Genomic DNA, 11,575 nt, shown 5'->3' on the forward strand with positions numbered 1-11,575 from the left:
TGAGCAGATGTTTTCTCTTGCTTCCATTTTTTTTTTTTTCAGGAGACTTGTTTTATGGTCTAGCATGTATCCTGTCCTCGAGAAGTGCTGTGTACTCGTGAGAATGCGTGTTGTGCTGTCGTTGGGTAAAGTGCTCTGGATGTGCTCCTTGGGGCCCATTGGTGCTGTTCAGGCCTCAGATTCCTTACTGACCTTCTTCTGTCTGACTCGTGCTGATTACTGGAGGTCGGGTATTAATGTCCCTCACCGTTATTGCACTGCTAGTTGTCCATTCTGTTTAGCACAGGCAGATCCAACGTTTGATGCCATATGTATTTTTCTTGGCAAATTTAATGGCACTTACTTTCCAATACCGCTTGAAGGCATCGGGATCCCTTCCCTGCTCTGCTCTTACATCGCTGCAGATGTGTCCTCGGGAGCCCGCAAGCCCAGCGGGCGCAGCGTAAGCGCAGCTGCTCTCTAGAGCGCCCGCCGGTTGCTCAGCCCCCTCTTGACAAACATGCAACGCCTCGCACATTCAGAAGCCCGGTACCAAGCGAACAGCTGTGACTCCCTTGTACTGAGCTCTGCCCCTCGAAAGTCTCTTTGTGACTGTTGCCCTCCACAGCCCTCTGTTTTACCTCATGACCTTATAAAGGCCCCGTAGCTCGTATGAGAGGCGCTGGGCTGGTTTTTAGGGCCAGAGTGTCGCTCTCAGGTTTATTCTGAAATAAAACTGACCTTATCCTTGAACCTTTTCCCTTCCCCCCATCGGAGCAGCTTTCAGACCCAGATGGCGCGCGCTGAGTAACGACTTTTAAGATGATGACAAGCGGTGTACCAGCCATTGTTACTCTCCTATCATCTTGTCATGAAGTCTGGTTTTACCTTTTTCCATAAAACCCTACCCTGTTCAGCTCATGTCTCTGTTTCTTTGCCTTTTTTTCCTAACTCTGCTCACATTTGGTCGTTAATTATCTTACTGTTTGCTTTTGTGATTGCTGTTTTTTGCTTTTCTTTATAAAGCCTTTATCTACTGAAATTAATAAATTTCTTGGGCATTTTTTATGTTTTCATGTTTGATCCTTCCAGAGGTCTGAACACTGGCCTTGAACACCAGCCTGCTGCACTGCGACTTTTCATGGGTCTGTATAGGGCAGGGCCTCTACCGACTTCCCAGTGATTGGACCATCCATGTAGGGTGTGGCCTCTACAGCCTTCCCCTTGTTTGGACCACCCCTGTAGGGCGTGGCCTCTACAGACTCCCTCCCCCATGTTTGGACTGCCTGTGTAGGGCGTGGCTTCTACCGACTCCCCTGTGTTTGGACCACCAGGCTTGTTTCCACCTTGCCAATGTGTTCTTTGATGATCTCTCTCCCCCATGTCACTAACACTGAATTAGGCGTCCAGAAACTCCTCCGTATCAGTCCCTCACCACTTATTGCTGGCTTGCCATATCCAGAAATAAGTTCTCCTATCAGGTGAGCTACGGAGGTGGGGACACCAGTCAGGGAATCGGTAAGGCCCCAGATAAAGCAAGAGGTCACAAACACAGATAAGAAAACGGGAGGAGGGGCAGAAGGGGCAGCCAGGTTATCTGAGGAGTTAATGACCACATTTCTTCCTTATCTGCTGGGAATTCCAGTCAGGAGATCAAAGCCAGAGGGTCCCTGGGGCAGGGGGCTCAGAGGGCAAAGGTAGAGGGGGCCCTAGACTGTCTTTTGGAGTTCTGGGAAACACACTCTGATGGGCTAGAGCCAAAAGGGCCTCCCTTCTTCTCTGAGGAAGTTAGAGACCAGTCTTGGCTGTGGCGTAGGCCAGATCCTACAGGACCTGGTTGAGAAGACAGGCTGAGGCCAACACCACCCAGACTGATCCTCGGCTCTCTGCAGGGAGAACCCGGGGTACACGGGGAGGCTCAGGAACATCCGTGTCTTGCAGGCCATGCAGAAGGAAGAGCATGGAACCAGCCTGCTCCCCAGTGCTCACGCTGAGGGCCTACTGTGTGCTGGGAGCTGCAGAGTGAGGCCCAATATCCTCCCCAACTCTACCCAGGTTGGCTGAGGCACAGCTCCCTGCACTCAGGTCCTGAGTCTGCTGAAAGACCTGTGTTGTGTGTGCCTCAGTTTCCCTATGTGGAGGAGGGAACCCTGCAGGGATGCTCACAGCACCCACCTGGTAGCCCAAATCCTGGAGCAGGACTCACTGACCAGGGCACAGAGGCCACAGGAGGCTGTGGTTGGACGCGCAGCACTCACTGACTGTCTCTCATGCACTCAGGCCTTGGGAACTCACAGACTTGTAGGGGATGTGGGGACACTCAGTTCCTTAGTGACCAGAGGCCCTCTGTGCAGGATGAGAGCTGGGCACCTCTAGGACTTGGGCTGCTGTCAACTTAGGCCCATGCTGTCCTTCTCTGACCTGGCTTTTGTCAGGTTTTACAGGTGGTAGCATGGCAGAGAAGGAGAAACAAGGGGGCCAGGAACCCTTTATTGACTTTGAAGGCAGAGAGCATGGGGAGATGGGCGAATCCTCTGACCTGAGACAGGGAGCCTGAGACTTTATGGACTTTGGCTAGGGACGAGCCTGAGGGGCGGGGTCAGTGACACACGAGGAGCTGATTGGAGGCTCCCGTGTGTGGGCGGGAAAGGTAAGAGGAAGCTGTATTCAGGGCTGGAGAGGGGAAGGAAGAAGTGGTCATTAGGGAGGTAAGCTGTTGTCTCAGGGATTCAGCCCTGTTGGATCAGGGCTCTGATAATTCAGCAGTCTGTGCTCGGGCTGTAGCCTATCATTCCTATCATCTGTTGTTATGAAGGGGCATTGAATCTCTTAGACTGCTTCCTGCTGAATGGGGGCATCATCTGGGGGGCAAGTAGAAGCTAGTGCCAGGTGTTTCAGCCAGGACGAGAAGTTTATTGTTAGTGGAGGCTTGCATCAGAGATTGAAGAAATCTTTTTTTATCAATATCTTCTTTAGAAGCAGTTATTAATTCTTTTACTGCAGAGTTTTTTTTGGATTGGGTTTGCTCCTTATGTTTCTGTATTTGATTCTTTACTTCAGATGCTATGAATTCAGAGATTTCTTTTTTTATTTCAGAAATTGATTCTGCTCTGAGTTCCTCTATACCTTTCTGCTGTTGTTTGTTTACTTTTGATGCTATTAATTCATATATTTCAGTTGAGCTAGTGTCCTCTGCACTTGTTCTGTGTGGGCACGAGGCCTGAGATTGCATTTTGCTCCTTGTCTATATCATTTCATATAGCACTGACCTCTGACCTTTGGTGTAGAGCTTTGGTGCAGTTATAACCTTAGCACCTACTGAAATTTGGGTGCAGATCTATTCAGCTTGAGTTTGTCCAGTTATGCCTGGCTTGAGTCTAGCTGTTGTGTTCAGCTCCTTCCTGCTGCAGCCCTTGGAAGTGAACCTGTTGTGCCCCTCTGGTACAGCAGTGAACCTGTGGTGCCCCTCTGTTGTGCCCCTGGCGCAGGGAGCACAGAGGAGCCCAGAAGCTCTCCCACACACTAGCCGGGCCTGGGCTTGGGGCTGGATCTGGAGGTCCTGAGAGTGTCGCAGAAGTTCTCACTCATTTGGCGGACTTGGGGGCAGGGGCTCCAGAAGGGTGGAGGGGTCCTAAGAGCGCAGTAGAGGGTGTCACTCATGCAGCATGCCTGAATTTTGGTCCGGAGAGGTCCCGCAGGAGCGGGGAAGCCAGAAGCTCTCCCACACACTCGCAGGGTCGGGCTGGGCTGGATCTGGGGGTCCCCAGAGTGTCACAGAAGTTCTCATTTACTCGGCGGGCTTCAGATTGAAGAAATCTTGTGTGACACCTGAAAGTCATCTGGGCAAACAGTCCAGAGTCCAGTGGCAAACAAAAATCTAGCAGAAGGTAGGGGATCAGAAACCAGATGTAAAAGCGACACATGAGTTACCCTGGGGTTTTTGAACCCTTAGGTAGGTGAAAACATGTAGGCAATAGGATCTGTGAAGACCACTCATATGACAAGGGCTCAGGATCAGGAAGAGGGGAATTGTTGGGTGAAGTGGAGTTGTCTGGACACTGCTTGGTTTGGGTGATCTGACACCAGGAGGGAAGGCTGGCTGGCAACTTTTACTGCTGTTGCTGTTGGGAGGATGGCCAGGTAGGAGCCTGTCCGTATAGGATCTAATCCTGTAGGTGTAGAGGATTTAAGATGTATTAAATCTCCAGGATATATATGGCAGCTATTTAGTGGTATCTATTGGCTGTGGGAGGCAGGTGTCTGCATGCTCTTGAAGCAGGTACCAGAGGAACAATAGAACAGGAATATAGTCAGCAATAGGAAGAAGGTTTTCAGTAGTAAGGAAATTGTGAAGCAGAAAAAGGTCTCCCATACATGAGCTTGAATGGAGTTAGGAACGTGGGTGCCCTAGGAGGTTCTCTGAGTTTAGTTAGAGCTAAGGGAAGGAGCTGAGGCCAAGCCAGGTGCAGCACCATGATAAGTTTGGTGGGATGGGCCTTTAAAAGCCCATTTGCCTCTATTCTTCACTAGTATTTAGGGGCTATTGAATGTTGGGGAATACAGGGGAAGGTTGAGGGATCCCTGAGGCAAGTTAGTGCAGGGGTACCATGGGTGGCACAAGTAGGACTGGAAGTGTCCCAGTCAGAGCATGTGTTTGACAAGAGGAAAGAGAGGGGGAGGATCTGGCTGTGCACTGAGGTTGGGTTTGTAGGATGAACACTGTGGGGGAAAAGATGAAAGAGAAGTGGAGCTTTTGAAGGAGCTCTGTCCCCATGAGAAGTGTGGGGAACATTGGGGCCTTAAGGAAACTGAGTGAAAAACAGTGTCTAGACTCAGCAGGGAATAGGCCCTGTCTGAAGGGCTCCTGTAGGTTGGCCATCAACATCCACTGTAGAGACTGTAGTGGAGACTGTAGATCTAATACAGTGACCTAAAAACTCAGGAAGAACATATGTGGCCCCTGTGTCAACAAGAAAAGGGTGTCCTACCTGAGATGTCCAGTGAGACTCGGGTTTTGAAAAAGATACCTTGATGGGGGCCATGGGCCCCAAGCCCATCATTTCTCTTCAGCAGCAAGACCAAGCAGGTCAACTATTGATGGGTCTGGCTGCAGCAAGTTCTCCTTCAAGGGTAGGGAAGTGAATGACTTACCCGCTCTCTGGCGGACAGGGCAGTTGCGTTTCCAATGACCCTCGAGTCTATAAATGAGACCAGGTCCCAGTGGTGGCTGCAGGTTGGGGCAGGCTCATGCTCAGTGTCCTTCACTGCACTTGAAACCATCCAGGAAGGGCTCAGGTAGTGGCAATGTTTAGGCTCAGCATTACCTTGACAAGGTCCTGCTTTGATGGGAGTCTTTAGTGTCACAGACAAAAGTTGGTGCTTATGTATATTTAATTTTTGTCTCTATTCTTGAAGATACAGAAAACCAGATTAAGTAAGTCTCCCTGTGGGGTTTGAGGGAGGAGATTTGTCTTTTTAAGCTTGACACAAATGTCAGGAGCAGATCAGGATATAAAATAGGAATTAATAACAATTGTTTTTAAAGGAGGATCTGGGTCTACATTAGTATACTTAGTTGGGAGCAATACACTTAATTATGAAAATTTTATCTGAATATTTAGTACCTTAAAATATAAAGTGCAATCAGAGAAGTGTTGTTTCTTACCAACTATGGATGTTCCAGGAGCTAAATCATGGAAGAATGTTAACAGATAACAGTTATATAATTTTACAGAGATCATTTGATATTAGTAGTCATACATAGTGGTGTAGCATAACAGTCATGATGAAATCTCTATTTTAGCTAAATATCTCTAAATGTACACAACATACATATCACATAAGTTTTGTTAGAAAATTACCATTTGACAGATGACCTCATATTGGCTAGATATGAACCTTTTATTACAAGTATCTGGCACATAAGAGAAAGGCATATGTTCAAGAAAATTTACATGGTAGAATACTGTACATTTGGAAGGCATGAATATCTTTATTATATTGAGAGCATCCTTTATGAGAAAACATTATTTTAATTTTTTGAAAAACTGTCTTTTCATCAGTGACCAAATTATTGGGGTGTCTTACAAGAGACAGTGGAGATTACTGGGGGGCTTCTTATTAATGAGCAAAGGTTGGCCACCCCTCTGTCCACCAATTGGAATGTTGTCCAGTAATCTCTCCATTTTAATGATTTTTATTTAATTAGTTTAAGTTTTTTATGACCTATGAGTAAACCCATTTGGATATCATTTAGACCAGCTGGTAACTCATGAGAAAGCGTGCTTCTAAGTCTATATTCTGAAGTTCAAATAAAAAGAGGAACAGCTGTTCACAGGACAACATACAGAGACATAAATACACAGAACACACAAATGAACACTTACAAAATCAGAGTGCAAGCAAATATATTTTTAACCAAATTAGATTATAACAACATTTTTAAGTTTATAATTGTAAAAAGACTAGTCAGGACTTTGTAGGTCAATTAATAAAGATCTCTTGTAAGAATTTGAAAAACATGAAAACTTCTTATTTATAGTTACTATATATTGCAGGAGAAGTTGCAGGATGGTGGTGGCCCATTGTGTGATGAGACACTAAAAGATGGTGCTCTGACAACACACGAGGAGTGACTAACACGATGAATGTGGACTGGAAGATGGCGGTGACCCATCATGTGACTGGCGCCACAAGTCAGTGCTCTGATGTCACAGGAAGAGTGACCACATGGTGGAGGTGGATGGCCACATGATGCTCAAGATGGCAGTGGCTTGCTATGTGACGGGATGCCATAAGTCAGTGCTCTGACATCACAGGAAGGGTGACCCTGTGGTGGCAGTGGATGGTCACATGGCATGCAAGATGGTGGCGGCTGGCCACTTGGTGAACAGTTGCAGACCAGCAGTGCAGCTGGAGGAGTCACACAGGAGTGGGTATGGAAAGCAGGAGGAAAAAAGGTGGGAAGAGAGGACAAAACAGGGGTACAGTGGAGGAAGGAAGGTGGGAGGGACGTGCTTTCAGAGTCAGCAGAAGCTTTTAAGGGATTTCCGGCCATTTGCCATCATGATACCAGAAATTTTAAGAGTTCAAAAGTTCCCTCTTCAGGCCATTGGATGCCATTGTCAAGTTTATATTGTGGCCAAGCCATCTGGCAGTAAAAAAATTAGTCCTTTGGGTTTGAGATAACCTCAAAGTCCAAGGGCACTGAGGTACTTTAGGAGACAACCCTGTCCCGTGCGCTTTGCAGGATGGGAAGAATATTTCCCATGGTGGTCAAATTAGAAGTGAGCCAAAGATTAGAGCAAAAAGCCCGATGTCACTTCCTGCCAAAAAGCCTTCACTTTTTAGCCTGGAGTGAGTGTGAGAGAGAGAAGGCCAACACCTACTTTAGCAGTCATCACTAGGAAAAGGGGGGCACGGGGGGAGGTCCAGATAGATGAGGAAGATGGGGTTCCCAACACAAGCTCACGATTTTCAAGACCCCGTAGTTTTTTTGGCTCACTAGTGAGGATTGAGATTGGCCAGTGCTAGATGCCAGCTAGTAGTGGCAGACAGCAGACACAGAAGCAGAAGGCAGCTCTGTAAGGGAGCTCAAAGCCAGGGCAGGGGACACCCCAGCCACACCACCCGCCAGTCTGAGTCACTGCACCAAAAATGTCAGGTTTTATTGGCAGCAGCACAGTAGAGAAGCAGAAATAAGGGTGAGGGCAACCCTTTATTGACTGAAGACACAGAGAAGATCCAGGGCAGGGAGATGGGGGGATCCTCTGACCTGAGACAGGGAGCCTGAGACTTTATGGAGTGGAGTTGAGGGGCAGGTTCTGGGACACACAAGGAGCTGATTGGAGGCTCCCTTGTGTGGGCAGGAAAGGTAAGAGGAAGCTGTATTCAGGGCTGGAGAGGCGAAGAAGGTAGTGGTCACTGCGAAGATAAGCTGTTGTTTTGGGGATTCATCCGTGTTGGATCAGGACCGTGATAATTCAGCAGTCTGTACTGGTGCTGTAGCCTATCAGCTTTGGCCAGTGGAGCCAGCTCTGCCAGGTCACCTGTACACTATAGCCCCAGGTGTAAAGCATTCAGTCAGTAAAGCTGTCACCTCTTCATTTTCTGTCAGTTTGTGAGGAGACAGAGGAAGCCTCCACCTCTACCTAACTGTGCCATCCAGAATCTTTACTAAGCCCGCAGCACGAGGAGAGGCTTCGCACACAGCGGCATGTTCTCCTTTGAGGAAACCTATGTTTTAGGTGCAGTACCCTCTCTAGCAGTTAAGGAAACTGAGGGCAGAGACACTGAATTAAGGAGAGGGTGAAAGGATTACTTGTTCTATTTTGTTACATTCCCTTAGCATTTTAATCCTAATACCTGAGTGTTGAAAGCCACCTTGAAAGTAAAAGACAATGACATTGAAACATCTCAGGACGTATTTTGAGGCTCTTAACTGTTGACTAAAAATGATTGTTTTTAATTTCATACATATTTCTTTTCTTTTTTATTATTTGTTTATTTAAAAAATAATTTTATTGAGAAACAATATGAGACAGTTTCAAAACCGATGGCTAGCACAGTTTCAATAATTAATACATTGCATCATACATATTTCTAATGACATATGTTCACCGTGTCTGTGTGAAAATAATGTAAAAGATTAAGCTGGGGCTGGTCTTGCAGTTCGGGGGTGGCGAGCTCGGGGTGGAGGGCCAGCTAGGACCGGCTTGGTTCTGGGCGATCCCAGCACTGTGAACGTGCACATCCGGTTTCTTATTACACCGCCTTCTGTTTGTCTACAGGTAATCCCACCTGGCAAGCACTAGAATTCTGATTCCCAGGGGCAGAGGCTCCGGGTGCCGACTGGCCCTGCGCTCAGCCTCTCCAGGGGACCCCACAGCCCTACCTGGAGTTTCCCAGCCCTGCTCACCCCGCGCTGATTTCCCAGGCAGCACCGCTGGGCTCCAGCTAACGCAGCTTTCTCCCGGGCTCCCTCTGTCGCTCCCTCCGCCTTCCCTGTGCTCCCCAGAGTCTGTCCGGGTGAGGACGGTCTTTGAGTGGCTTTCAGGAGCCCTGGCTGCACCCCTCAGGGGTCAGGGCGTGCTAGGTTTGCCTCAAAACCCCAAACCCCAGGGCTCAGTCCAGCCAAGACCGATTTCGGGCTCCCTCTGCAGGCCCCAGGTGGGTTGAACAGGGGGCGGTGACCTCAGAGCGACCGAGAGGACCCTTTGAGGACAATAAAGGAACTATACTGAGAAAGAAACAAGAAGAAAGCTGGAGTGGGAGAGGGAGCTGGAGAAGGATGGCGGAGAGGCGAGGGAGAGCGCGGACAGAGCATTCAGTTTGTCACCACTGTGCCCCAGTCTTCTGACCTCTCACTTTTAATCGGTCTTTAAGGTTCTCACTCGGGCGCCCACCGATAAAGCCGGTCTACGAGGGAAGAGCCCCTCCCTCTCCTATGGGCGCGGCTAGGGAACCTCAGTTCCCCTTTCTCAGTAGCAAACGGACCACCTCGCCGCGATCTCTGGGGACTGGCGCGCAGGATCAAATCGGCAGTGAATACGTTTTTACAAGTGAAGAACCAGGCAGCTCCGAGGGACCCCGGCTGTGCAGCTCGGTCACGGGGGTCCCTGTGGGTTCCCAGGGAGCTGGCTCAGCCCCCTCTAGGGCTTTAAGCCGCCTGGATGTGGGCGTCTCCCCAAGTTTCTCTTCTCATAATGACGGATAGTCAGAAGCAAAATGACAAAATGATGGGTAGAGGCCGAGCGCCCGAAGCCCCTTCCGCCTTCTTTGTCCTCCCCGAGGACTCTCAAGAATGTTTCCCGGCCTTTGCGCCCGCAGCTGTCGCACGTGGAGATCACACGGGTCTGCGCCCGGGGCAGTGCCTGCTGCGGCCTCGGGCACAGGGAGCCCTGGCACAGGGGCTGCTTTGCCTAGCGCGCGATGCCGTCTCACGGAGGCCGGAGCGCGCCTGGCTGCTGCTCTCGTCTTGCTCCGAGGAAGCACACAGGTGTCCCTTATACGGCGTGGCCCTCAGGGAAGCAGTGTGAAGGCTGAGCTTTGGAGGAGCAGGAAGAGCCTCTAACATTGTAGTCTCCTGCAAGCTGGGTGACATGCAGCAAGCCCACAGCCACCCGGTGCCTCGGTTTCCCTATCCAAGCGCGTGACATGAGGTCAGAGCGGGCGCAGCGCTGCACCCCCGGGGGGGTGGGTTCTGCTGCGGAGACAGTGGAGACGGGGCTCCTGCTTCAGCTCGTGGGCTACAGTGAGAAGGGCTTCTCAGGCCCAGCTAACCTCGCATAGATGTCACAGACTTGGCAGTCCACGGGTGGATGTGAGTCTCGGGTGTCCCTGACGCCCTGCCTCAGGCAGACAACCGGTAGGTGGCGGCATCGCGAGTGGAATTCAGTCCTCAGAGCCAGGAGGACGACCCCTGAGGTGCGGAGGAGGTGCAAGACCCCAAGGAAGGGAAAGGGTGGAGGCCCTGACAGGGAAAACTCAAGATCAGGGAAACCTGTCCAGGAAACCACCCTTACTCTTAGTTAGATTGCGTCACATGACCTTGCAAGCACTTGACAATTTGACTAAGAATATGATTCAGCCTTGTGCCTTACCTTGGCGCTCAGGGAATGGGAAGCTGTGGAAATGGCTGCTGCAGGGTGGGCGGTGTCCTCAGGGTCACGGCGTCCAGGGAGAGCCCCGGCAGCAGGCGCCTTCGCTGGGCCCGGTGGGCATCTAGTGCCGCAGCAGTCAGCAGGGCCTAAGATCCCCGCAGACCCAACCTGGGAGGTCCAGTGCCACCTCACGCGGCTGGTGGCTTCCTGCAGGGAGGAAAGCCACAGAGAGGCAGCCAAGCACTGTGGTCCTAGGAAGAACCTGGCCAGCAGCAGGCAGGGAGATGCCTGGGGAGTGATGGGTGCTTTCTGCCCCAGCGGTGACCTCCAGAGCTACCCACAGCACAGTGGCCACGTCCAGGGAGGAGAAGGGGAGGCAGAATCAGTGCCTTGGGCCTGGTGGGCCTGGCAAGTTCAAATGAGGACAAAGGCTGGGCCCAGAGCCCCTCATGCACTGGAAGGGGCTATTCCTAAAAGGAGACATGTGACGGTTCTGGGGCACGTTGGGGGGGGGGACCAGACCCGACATCACTGTCCTGTGCAGCCCCTCAGAGGAAGGGGTCCACAGACCACCTAGCTCCGCTAGTTTCAGGAATAACTCTGTGGGATGCAGGAGCCAGCGCTGTGGGGTGGCAGAGTGAGTAGGGAGGGGCTGTATGCAGCAGCTCAGTGCCTGCAACTCCTGGAGCCGCCGGAGGGCAACGGGGTGGGTGCGACCAGGCCTGCAGGGGGCACTGCAGTGCGGACAGTGAGGGCTGTGCACCTCAGGACACGGAGGTCACTTGCCTGGTCCTGGGGCCTTGGGCTGGCACCTGAGCCACACAACCCCCTCGTGAGTCCCAGACAAGATTGGACATTTGGCACCAGAGGGGCCCAGGGCCTGTGGGGTGAGGTCTCAGCCACAGTGGCCCTTCCCAGCCCAGGCTGCACCACACAGGACCTCACAGGGACGCCAAGACACGCTGTGACCTGGTCTTCTCATAATGTCAGAGTGC

The 11,575-nt window shown here is 50.8% G+C and overlaps 1 long non-coding RNA gene across 1 annotated transcript; it reads left to right on the top strand.

Annotated features, from left to right (window-relative positions):
* The first annotated feature begins 45 nt into the window (after positions 1-45).
* LOC111817779 lies at positions 46-10,036 on the top strand. The gene is made up of 3 exons (XR_002821898.1): positions 46-125; positions 5,194-5,199; positions 10,025-10,036. It is a non-coding gene; the product is annotated as an uncharacterized LOC111817779 (long non-coding RNA).
* Positions 10,037-11,575: the final 1,539 nt, after the last annotated feature.

This window comes from Octodon degus, unplaced genomic scaffold, assembly GCF_000260255.1.
Source record: "Octodon degus isolate 3935 unplaced genomic scaffold, OctDeg1.0 scaffold00070, whole genome shotgun sequence".
NCBI classification, from domain to species: Eukaryota; Metazoa; Chordata; class Mammalia; order Rodentia; family Octodontidae; genus Octodon; species Octodon degus.